Source organism: Cibotium barometz, chromosome 65, assembly GCF_041138505.1.
Source record: "Cibotium barometz isolate CiBa-2024 chromosome 65, ASM4113850v1, whole genome shotgun sequence".
Classification (NCBI taxonomy): Eukaryota; Viridiplantae; Streptophyta; class Polypodiopsida; order Cyatheales; family Cibotiaceae; genus Cibotium; species Cibotium barometz.
The window spans coordinates 28,491,227-28,503,555 of record NC_141110.1 but is presented as its reverse complement, the minus strand read 5'-3'; the positions used below and the strand labels follow the sequence as shown (position 1 = coordinate 28,503,555).

Here is a 12,329-nt window from a genome sequence, read left to right as displayed (position 1 = left end):
TTTTTGTACCAATTAGCAAAATGGATTTGTGAACCATACGGAATCATTATCTGGAATGGGATGAGTAACTAATCTATGTAATCCTTCTGGGAGAGTAGAATCCACCAGGAATGCAATAAGTATTCATGATCGATTAGCTTCAAATATAGCTATGAAATCTCTATGTGCATTCGGTATAACTAAACCATCCGGAATTTAGCGTGTTATCAGTCCTTCAAAATATCTTTGCATCTTTAAAAAACGTGGACTGGAATGCCACGTGGATGAATACTCAAAGCGTTCCTCATGTTTCATATGTTCCCAATTGGTTAAGAAACCACCAATCCATTTGGAATTGATATGACTTTAATTGGTCCTTCTCGCCATTCTTTTCATTGTGTCATCGTACAAAGGATCAGTATTCACCAACAATAAATGGCCCTCCTTATGAATAATAGATCCAATCACATTACAAGCAATCTTCAAGAATAAAGGTGTTTTTTCTAAATCAATAATAGCCCTTCCGTGTCTAAATCAATAATAGCCCTTCCGTGTCTAAATCCATATGAATATCTTTGATAATATGGAGTGTGGGTTCCCTAATAGCCCGGATGTGCACTTGTACTCGATAATCTTTGAAAAATGACTTTCTTTTCCTTTGTGGAATAATACTTTTTCCTTCTCTTTTCCATTTTATATGGTAGAGCGGTGCATAATACGCTTTCTTTCAAAGATGTTCGAAATCTATGTATCCGTTTGGGAACCAATGGAACAATAGCAAATTGTTCAAGTGGATTGCAAGCCATGAGAAATTGAAGGGTTTCATAAAAATGCGCTGAGCATTGGTTCTTGGTAATCATGGTGGATGTTTAAGAAGTGAAGGGAGGGCGAGTAACCCCATATACCACTATAGCGAAAAGTGACCGAAGCATGATGCAGGTTCGGTTGAAAGGAAGAACCCTAAGCCCTGAACAAGGGCAAAGCATTCCCGTAGGTATATGATCTAATGTGCACTTTCCGCATCCTTCAGGACTTGAACCTGTGACCTTCAACTTAGAAGGTTGTTGCTCTATCCGACTGAGCTAAGGATGTTGTGCATTACAAACACTTCTAGTAGAGAGAGAATGATAGAACCGAAAGTTATGGGTTTTTCAGTGTGGTCAACGTGGCGATAATGACCGAAAGGAGGGTGGAAACTCCCTCACAAGTTCCCCCCGTGGCCCTTCCTTCCTCGGGGTCCACTCCCTCCTGGAGTTTGCAGAGAGGAAAATGGCTTGCTTTTCAGTGTAGTCAGGTAAAACTTGCTTGCCTTAAAGTTATTCTGTTTCAAAGGGCATGACAAATGCATAGGCTCCTTCCCTTCTACTTGGCATTTGCCAAGTGCTTCCCGGTTCCTAAAAGGTAGGCAGGTGGTATGGGCCCTCTGAGATCTTCTCTCCGGGGCTTTTCTCCCTAGAAGATCTCACCAGTGTTACCTGCGGGATGGTTGGGACCATAATAAGATAAGAGTTGAAAGGTCCCACGTTTTTTGCCGGGATGTCGTTCAGTCTTCCGTCCCCAATAGATAGGTAATCCGCTCTCTGTAAACGAAAGGAGGGAGAAGTGGCACTCGGGCCTGACCATGATGTGCCTATAGTAGGTAGGGAGCATATCCGCGTCTACCTGGCAACACGTTGAATAGGGCATGGTCACCTGAAAAAGACTCCGATTTGCTAGCTTTCGGCCTCATCTTTCACCAAACTACCGGGCTTGCACGATGATCTTCATTCGTCTGAGATGCTTTGCCTTCAATTGTGCTTTTGCGACATGCTATGGTCTCGGCCTCCCTTTGCGGGTTCTGGTGAGTCCCATAATCGAACAAGTAGAGGTTCAAGGAATCAAACAAATAGAGGCCATGTTGAATGCCGTCGGTACACCTATGCTCGGAGCTTCTGAGAAATGTCATGGTCTAGTCCCCGGAATACGCTTAGCATTCAAAGTCTTTGAAATAATTGCCTCAAGAGCAAGGCTTCGGTCCTTCTCGATAGAATCGTCACGAAGCGAATCGACAAAACCCAAGGTGACTTCTCGTTCTCCCTATTGTGGGCGAGGAGGGATTCGAACCCCCGACACCATGGTTCGTAGCCACGTGCTCTAATCCCCTGAGCTACAGGCCTCGTCTCCACTAGATTTGTTCTAGGAACCCCTTCGCCGAAGCAACCTTTCCTCTCCTTACCCATTCCAGGTCCGAAAGATGCGGAAGCTTAGGATCCTCTCTCAGAATATGCCGACACGGAAGAGACACCACACTGCGAACAAATAAGACACTTTAGAAAGAAGGAAAGAGGCATAAAGAAGGTGGTAATGTATCTGTTTTACGAGGCATAACATACATGTATTCTCGATCATTGAGTTTGGGTATACTTGAAGGGAAGTCCATATAATTTCACTGGACGACTTGGAAGCAGGTTAATTGATTGAAGTAAACTAAACCGAATTCTCCACCGAGTTTTCAAATCAATGAAAAAGCCAAACAAAGCACAAAGCAATGTAAATTTATTGGCCGTTACCATCCTATGTTACCATTCGTGAGCTGTGGTTCGAGGGATCCCCGAGGAATGGCGGACCGTTGTTGTTCTCGAGCACGAGAGACACTTGGTCAACAATCCCATTGAGAATCCATTTTGGAAATCTTTGTCTCGTAGGTGCCATGCCCAGATCCTTGTGGTACCGATAGGGTCATCATGTCTTATAAAAGCACCAATACCCGGAGCAAGCAACTCTTCATCGTTTCCTTGGCTTTTCACCAATACCCGCCATTCCATCTACTTACCATTTTTATCATTTTTTCTATACGGCTTTTTTTCGATTACCACCGTCTCGAGGGCGGGCCTATTTAAAAGCTCTAGTCGATCAATTCTCATGTTTGTTTCAGTTATTTTCTCCGGATGCAAGACTCGAACTTGCGACCCATGGAATAACAGTCCACTGCTCTACCGACGACGACTGAGCTAATCCGAAACAAGAATGGGTGTATTACTGACCCGAATGAAGCCCTGCAACCCTTTTTTCTCTATAAGGGGGTGATGGGGTTGTGAAGGGCTCAAAGTGAATAGAGACTGGAAGCTGGCTAAACAAATGGCGCATCTATATACGGCAATTTTATTACCAGGCTATACTATAGGGGGCCAGTAGAGCCGGTGCCTCTCACCAACCAAATAACATGGCACTTTCCCAGCACGAGTAGGAGCGGGAGCTGAGAAAGAGCTTTGCCCTTTATCCCAGCATCTATCTCAGAAAATATGTATCTAATCAAGCGTAGCGATCAAGGTCATGTAATGACCGATATATCGATGCTTTTTCACAAGCAGAGAATGACGCGGAGCGGGCGGGACAGAAAAAAATGATCTATTTACTCAATTTTTTTCAATTCAACACATTTAAAAATAATAATAATAAAGAAAGAAAAAAGTAGCTTCGCCTCACTCTTAAGCTTCCTAATGCGCTCCTTAGTGCTATGGGTTTTGGTGTGAGTAGCCTTTGCTTTATCCTTGGGTAATTTAGGCTTTAAATCCTCGGTGCTTGCATTATTTGCCGTACTGTTAACCCCAACGTTTGAGTCACGGCGCTACTGGAGCAAAAAGATCTTGTTCCTACGCTTAACTCACAGTAGCTGGAGCAAAAAGATCTTGTTCCTGCTTAGGATTGGGTGTACCAATGTTAGAGCCGCGCGACTTGGGTAAACCAGTGCTAGCGGCTTGGGCGTATCTAACCCCGACTTGGGTGTGGAATCGCTACTTGGCTTTGGCATAACATCGCCACACTTGGCTTGGGTTTAACCTCGCCTTCGCGTAGCGAGCCCATACCCGACTTGGGGATGGAATCGCTACTCGGCTCGGGTATAACCCCGTCTTCGCTACAACAATTTGGTGTAACATCGGCTTTGCCGCCCGACTCAGGTATTGAATCGCTACTTGGGTTTGGTGTAACACGGTCTTTGCCACTCAACTTGGGTATTGAATTGCTACTTGGTGTAACGTCGTCTTCGCCGCCCGACTCCGACATTAAATTGCTACTTGGATTTGGTTTAACGACATCTTCACTAACCGATTCGGGTATTGAATCTCCACGTGGGGTTGGCGTAACATCAAGGTCTAATTGAGGTTCTGCATCTTGCTTTTTCTTTTTCTTCTTACTCGTATCCTTGGAGAAGATTAAAGAAGCGAGAGCCTCCTCATCTAAGAGACAGGAAGCGATATGTTAAAGGCAATATTGTGTCACTCAAAAGAAAGCATATTACTATCGATAGCAACCACAGAAGTATTTTTACCAAAGACCAGACCCATCGTTTCAGTAATTTTTCCTGCATATTCCCCAAGGTTCCGCTTGTATCCCTATCCGGTCAATTCCTAATCCGTTTCCTTCCGTGAGTGTAATACAGTTCCATACGTATTGTATCCCCTAGTAACCGATTTTGTATGTATCTCCTAACGGTAGTATTTCTAGTAACCGACAGGGTCGAGTCATCGGTTCAACTACGTGAAAGAATTTTGTATAAAAGTGCGTGCGCATTTTGTAAAAGAAAAAACGCTTTGTGTTTCCATTCTGGACAAACTGCCATGAATACCAGAAACAAGAAAGAAAGGATTCATTGAGTACGTATTTACCAATAGTATCATTGCCCCTGCCGCCTGGTAGCTTTGTAGCAGGTGCTTCTAGTCATTTTTCGGGGTCGAAAGGAACCGCTATAGTAACCATCACGTGTGTTTCATTCTCTTTCACTTTCTCCCTGACTATTTTTCATGAAGTCGCATTGGGAGCCAGTGCTTGCTATATAAAGATTGCTCCATGGATTTCCTTGGAGATGTTTGATGCTTCTCGGGGCTTCCTTGGCGACCGCAAAGTCACCGGATGAATTGATGGGATAGATAGATTATCTAGACGCTACTGTTGCTCCGCGGGCGAGACGGGCTCGACTCACTCTATGGGATAATTTCCTCTCTTAGAGCCTCATAGCATGTCGAGAAAGGGGCCTACTGGACTCCACCGAAAACTGCCCTTGGCGGCTCCCGACCGTGTCTCCAAGACACAGGTGAGGCTTACGGATCACGAACTACAGATTGATGGAGAAGGGATCCTGGGGCTGGCGTCAGACGAGGTCCCCCCACGCAATACACGCTATGGATAAGGCGCATCCCTCACACATGCGTAGCAAGAGGGTGCAGATGCCTGGACAAGGAAAGGCCTGAGTCCAATAAGGACAACACACACACCATTGGCAAGCGCACTTGTGCCTCGACATCAAGGTGGAACCGGTGAACCATGCATTCGCCCGCCTGCTGCTGGTTAAATGCATGGGGCAGAGGGCCCATAGTACCCGCCTCTTTGATCGGCAAAAACCCCATGAGTGAGGCCGGGTACCGGATTGCCGATAGGCAAGTTCTCCCCCGCGCAGAGGGCCTGGTGAAATTGCTTGCCCGTAGGGCTCAGCTCAGCAGGGATATCGAGTAGAGCGTAAAGCCTTTTCCCGGGCTTCTGGCTGCCCCCTGGAGCCTCGGGGAAGCACTTGAATCAACAGAAGGGAAGGGGCCTAGGTCGGCAGATGCCGTACACTCAAGTGTTCCCGAGGAGCGACACCGTACCCTCGAATGAGACATGGGTGGGTGGGATCTTCCTGCCTGGACACACGGGAGTTATCCCTCTACTAACCATAATCCTAAGTTGGTGAGCCGTGCGATGGGCGACCATCTCACACGGTTCGGAGAGCACTTGATCATGCCACTCGGTGAACGGCCGCGTCGTGGTACGGATAAAAAACAAGCTCGCTTGATTTGCAGAGGGAAAGGCCTGGTGAAGTAACTTCCGACCCAGTGTTCAATAGTCCGACTGTAGTTATGCCAATTGTGGTGACATTCGTCAGTAGCTTGGTTCATCTCTATCCCATTTCATATATGTCCGAGGATCCGCATATATTACTCCGTAAATTGCACATGATTTTGGACACTCAACTTGCGTCTTCATCGGTGAACTAAAAACGCCTTAAGCCTTGGTCGGTGAACCTCAGGATTCATTCTTGCCCAAGCCAAGACATTCCAATAACACATTTTTTCGGTTCGATTCAGTTGTTAATTTTCACTTGTTGACATGAGTCGAGCGTTTCGGCTCTATTTCTATTTACTAAATCCCCGAACCGTAAACCAATGCGAAAAATCGAAAGAACTCTGATTCATTCTTATTCGTAGTTGGGATGCATTTTCTCTTTCAAAGAGTTAGTGCCTAATGGCACTTCCCTCGATTACGGGCAGAGTGGGTGCCGCGGGCACTTACCCTGCCCGCCGGGAGAGAGGGACCTTGGGCCCTCGAAGGGGAAGTGCCGATAGGTACAACATTAGTCCTGAGTTCCAGGCTCCATAACCATTGCCTTATGTCCCTCAAGTCGCACGGCCTTTCCAAGCCGCTCTATCTCTCGATCGAGATTAGACTATACGTTTTTCTCATCTCTAATTTAAGGTCAACTAACGGGCACAAGTGCGGTGCAATATTTGAATGAAGGTGTGACTCTTGGTTGGAGAAGGCCTTGGTCTCTTCTCCATAAGCCGGACCGCCAATGTCAAGGCGAGATCACATTGGTCCAGTCCCTGGAAGCCCCGTGGAAGGGTGAGGTGAGGTGCATCCACTCAGATAGCATGGGGAGGTCGAATGACTGCAGCCACGTCAATCCGTCGCTAGCAATTGTCTAGCTTTTGCTACCAACTGAAACCCCCACCGGTTTCATTTCATCGGGAACCCTTTGACGGGTTCACCATCTTCTGACTTTACCTACTAGATAATAGATAATCGGTTTACCTACTAGATAATAGATGAGATGAATGATTTGGACTAGCCACTACCTGCAAGCCACTAGAAGAGATCTTTACCTACTAGATAAGTAGCGTTAATCGCGTCGATAAGTAGTACGATCCGGATGGAGTACTGAAAGACGGCGATAAGTCGTGCTAATCGCTAAAGACTAGAGCGGGTTACTCCAAATGATCTGCACCTTACAAGATGGTTAAGCCACCACTTGAAACGCTAGATAAGTATGCGAGAAGCCATTCGGCCGATAAGTATGCAGCCAGACCGATAAGTATGCAGTCGAAACCGTCCCAAACCCCACCCCGATAAGCAGTTGGTTACGATCCTATTCCGTCGTCAGAAAAGGAGTGCTATTCTCACCAATTGTTCCCGGTTCACCTCGTGAGGTTACTTCCCATTCTTAAGCATGGATTATTATTATTATACGATAATCTTCCTTTGCTTTTTTACTTCTTTCCTACCGAACTGCAAGACGGGAACGTTTCCCATTCTACGACGATAATCTTTGTTTGCTTTTTTATTGCTGACAGCATGTAGTGCGGGGGCAGGGTTTGAACCCGCAGTCTTCAGAGGTCATGAGCCTGACACGAGTTGGCCATTTACTCCACCCCGCGATTGATCTCTCTCGGCTAATTTCCTTGGTGAATCAACTAGGAATTTATACCAAGGAAATTTATGTAGTAAATAAATAGATGGGCTTTCCTCCCACGAGTCCCTCGTAGCTATCGCTTACACGGACCAAAGCTACATGGCAGAAAACAAGAGCATTGCAATGAACCAATGAGCTAAGCGTGGCAGATTTGTTGGCAATATAGAAAAGAATGGTTTGGTGACGAAACCAAACCTTTTCTCTTTCCATGTCAATGAAGGTTTATTGCATCATTCAAGTGAATACGAATCGGGATTATAGGAACATAAGCTTGTAAAATAGGAACATAAGCTTGTAAAATAGCTACACCTGATTCTAAACCAATTGATGCAAATACGATCGAAAGAGGAGCGAGATGTGCTAATAGCAGGACACCCCTCGTGGGTAGCCTGGTCCGAGCAAAGCCACTCAAAATCTTGACTGAACTATAACCAGCCATCATGTTAGCAAATAAACGTATTCCTAAGCTTAGTGCACAAAAACTATAGGGGATTAACTCCAAAATTACTAGGAAAGGCGCTAACGGTGGAGGTACCCCCGGCGGTAATAAGAGACTGAAAGGATGAAGCCCATGTGTTTAAGACCCCACTACGGTAGTTCCAAGAGAAAGAGAGAATGAAGAACCCAAAATAATAATAGAATGACTTGCTACCGTAAAGCTATAAGGTACCATACCTTACGAATTACGAAATGATGGAAAAGTAAAAGTAACGAGGATCAGGAGAAAAGACTATTATTTCGAAACGCCACTAATTTATTCGTTCACTAGGTTAGGCACGAAATCATAAATCATCTCCACTAGGGATTACCAAGCATTCGGTAGTACTAAGTGTCCTCCATTCGAGGTCACCAAGTGAACTAGGAGCAGGATTATACTGATAGTGGGTGGCATAGATAGAGAAGAATTGATAAATAAAATATACGGATTTCCTATATGGATGGGAATCGATGGAATAATGGCAAATTGTTCAAGTGGATTGTAAGCCGTGATGAATTGAAGGGTTTTGTTCCAACATGAAAGGGGGTTGTTCCTGACGTTTATCAAATTTTCGGACTAGTTTTGTTGAAGAGCTCGTATGAGAGTTGGCTCAACCGCCCCAACAATGGCAGAATATTTCCGAGATGTCAACAAGCAAGATGTACTTTTATTCATTGACAACATCTTCCGCTTCGTCCAAGCGGGATCGGAAGTCTCTGCGGGTGGAATGTCGTGGGTTATCAACCGACCCAGAAATGGGGTCTCTACAGGAAAGAATTACGGATCAATAACTTCCATTCAAGCTGTTTACGTACCTGCAGGGCGGATGATCCGACTAACCCCTACAACCTCTACAACCTCGTGCTCTAGTTTGAGCTTTCCTCTACAACCTCGTGCTCTAGTTTGAGCTTTCCTAATTCGTACAAAGACACTTCCTTCTCTGGAAGTGGTTTGTCTAACACTACTAAATCTGTATCGGTATAATGGCATCTCGGTAGGGATATGTAAGGATACATGTGTATCCGAGCATATGAGGTGATTGCTGTTGATATCTGCACTACGGAGGATGAGGTATTACCATGCATCGAATCCATCCAGTGTATCATCTTATCAGCCGATAAATCATCCTTGTTCAGACGATCCTACAACCTCTGCAGTGCGCCCGTGTAACTTACCACGTAGTGGGTTCCGTTCACCGGTTCCACCATACCGAATTGATAGATCGACATTAGCTTGTCGAATATTTTGTGATCACAAATCTCTGTTATGTTGCATTCAGGTTTGATACCAAACCTCCCGTACTATAGGGAGTTCATTGTCAATTTGTGCAGAGAAGACATGACCTTGTCTCCTTTCTTTTTGGCTTCCTTCCTTTCCCCATAAATCTCCAGCACGAATTCAATTCGGAGAACGGGCTTTCTATCTTCTCGAATAAATACCCATACCTAAGTTCAACTTTATACCCTATTTTGCTAATTTGAGCTCTTCTGTGAAGTAGACGCCCGTGAAGGTCCCAGTGGGGAAAAGTAGAGTTCCCTTCTCGGGGTCCTTGTAGAGTAGTAAAGGCACCTTGATGGTATCGGGGCACGTTACTTTTGCCTCTATGAAGCCGAATAGGGGTTCTAGGGCGGACCCTTATAGTTTCCCAACCCATACAAGGATTCCACCAGGCATTGGCATTGTCATCGCATACGGATACAAATAGTTAATATCGTAGTAGAAAAAGCCCTTACCATGTGGTATATACACGTCGGTATGACCGCCATAATAACCCCAGCGAATGAACGCCGCTTGGTTGGGCTTGGGACGATATATTGGACATGCATTGGGGTAATAGTGGGTGCGGTAGTGAATATGAAGTTTTTTCAAGAAAAAAGGAAAGGTCAACTGCTTTCACCGTTCTTTCATCTCTTTAAATCCTTAGTGTTCAATTTTAACTAACACATTCTATATCGGATTAGACCCCGAGAGTGATTGGTCTGACAAACCTTTAAATAATGTTAACAACATGAACAAGCTAATTAAGATGAACTATTTGAAATCTAAATATGGGTGTACATTTTATCAAAAGCACTATACCCATTTTGGTACCCTTATTGATAAATAGATACTTTAGATTCTCTTTGGTATATCTTTTGGTCGACCACCTGGGACACGAATACCATCACAGCGTCATCCTGTCGAAAGTACTGGAGTGGCTAAAATAGTCCTTTTCCGTACAGTCGATTATCGATATGGGCTTTGGACAAGGCCTGGAGCCCAGAAACCCCCCAAAGGTAAAGTTGAGTACCGACTTCAGAGGAACCTTGGAAATCAGCATATTCCTCATATTCAGAGTCCTACACTTGATACCTCGAGATCTTTTTTCGCACGTCACCTTGTCGAACAGATTTAATGAAGTTTTAAGATGGATTTTGAATCGAAAAGAAGGGTAGACTTTTCAAATTTTTCACTTTCATTTCCATGTTTAATTTGTTACATCTCTTTTATCCACCTAGCGGTGGTGGGAATTGAACCCACCCGTGGAGAAAGTACCTTGACCGCTGTTGAGGGTTCTATACCTCAAGAAGAGGGCATAGATGGTCAATTGGCTTTTAGAAAGGTATACCGCACGTAAGCAAAAGTAGTGGAAAAGGCCTTAGCTGCCAACCGATTTAGACAGTCCTTTGTCTGGCTTTTTTTTCATTAGGTCCTCTATCCGGCTCTGACGAACCATAACAGAAGTTCCTGGTATATCTTCTTCATTATGACCTTTATCGGTTACACTGGCAGGCAGAGGAGATATCATATGTCTGCTCTTTTTTGCGAGTCCGGATGGAAGTGAGAAACCACAGATCGAGCACGTCAAGTTAGAAACCGAAGTGCCAATTCATTCGTGACCCTTTCTATTTATGTAATTAGGTATTAGAGTTCTAATCAGAGCCGAAAAAGGATCGTGAGAGACAACCTTGAGAAGGAATGTATTCGAGAGATTGACGATCTCGAGTTGGCCTTTAATGACAAAATCAACGCTATTAAATTGGCCCTTCAATCACAAATTCAAGCCATTCGTCAGAAATGGGGTACTAGGATTGAACAAATCGACCGGGGTGATGAGCACAGTAGTGCACCGAGGCAATCCGATGCACTACGGGGTAGTGGAGCGGAGCCGAAAAAGGATCGTGAGAGACAACCTTGAGAAGGAATGTATTCGAGAGATTGACGATCTTGATTTGGCCTTTAATGACAAAATCAACGCTATTAAATCGGCCCTTCAATCACAAATTCAAGCCATTCGTCAGAGGGGACGGAGGCTGGAAAGAGGTCCCACATAAGGGCTGCGAGCGATTAAGCAGAGAGAGAGAGAGAGAGAGAGAGAGAGAGAGAGAGAGAGAGAGAGAGAGAGAGAGAGAGAGAGAGAGAGAGAGAGAGAGAGAGAGAGAGCAAACCACTTTACCTAGACCATAGGGCTTAGATCCTGAAGAGGTAAGCTGGAGGGAAGTACCTAGACCATAGGGCTTAGATCCTGAAGAGGTAAGCCGGAGGGAAGTCCCTAAGAGAGGTTGGAAGAGAGAAGGTGGTAGGGCCAGGGAGCCCGTGCAATCTTAAGAGAATTTGGGGAACCAGTAGAATTATATGTGGCATCTTTTGGCAAAAAAGTCGAATAAGGAATAGTCAAATTAGTTGGTCCAAAAGGAAGAGTAAAATTGACAAGAAAAAGAAACCATGAACCATGGTTAAACCTTGAACCATGGTTAAACCTTGAACCACGTGGGCCCCCCAACAACCGCCAGTATAGCTAGCTTTTGGGAGATAGGGCCCCTGGAGAAATTCGTCTCCACCCTGGGGTGTGTGAGACTCACCCGTCCCAACGTCATGTTGTGTACGATTTTGCGGTTCATGGCTTAATTTGTGTTTGTTCTATATACGAGATTTTTCAAATAAATGGCACCGTTTTCCCGTAGCCATGACCTGTAGCCATCCCTTGCCCTACCTGTCAGTTGCGGATAACGGGAATCGAACCCATATCCTCTGCTTGGAAGGCAGATAATCTACCGTTAATCTATATCCGCCTAAGTTTCGTTCCCGAAAGGAGGGGTGTTATACAGAGATCATTCCTATAATACGAATCGGCCGCCGAGGCGCGGGCTTGGCCTTCCATGCAAACTTTGCCCCACTCAAGCACCTAGTAGAATGCGAGTGATGGATCATTCGTGTTCAATTCATTTCATATACGATAATTCATGGAATGCTATTGATGAAAACTTTCCGTTCGTATCTCTCTGATGGCTCGCTATCGCTTTTCAGTTGGTCGACTGAAGGGCAAATCAATACCTGAGGACTTTGCCGTGTCGAATGGTGGCTACGAAGCGAGCTCCCTGAGGAACCATGTCGAATGGCAGAATCCGG

General features: G+C 45.1%; 1 non-coding gene across 1 annotated transcript; it reads right to left on the bottom strand.

Annotated features, from left to right (window-relative positions):
• Positions 1-11,921: 11,921 nt before the first annotated feature.
• Positions 11,922-11,992, bottom strand: TRNAG-UCC (transfer RNA glycine (anticodon UCC)). The gene has a single exon. It is a non-coding gene; the product is annotated as a tRNA-Gly (tRNA).
• Positions 11,993-12,329: the final 337 nt, after the last annotated feature.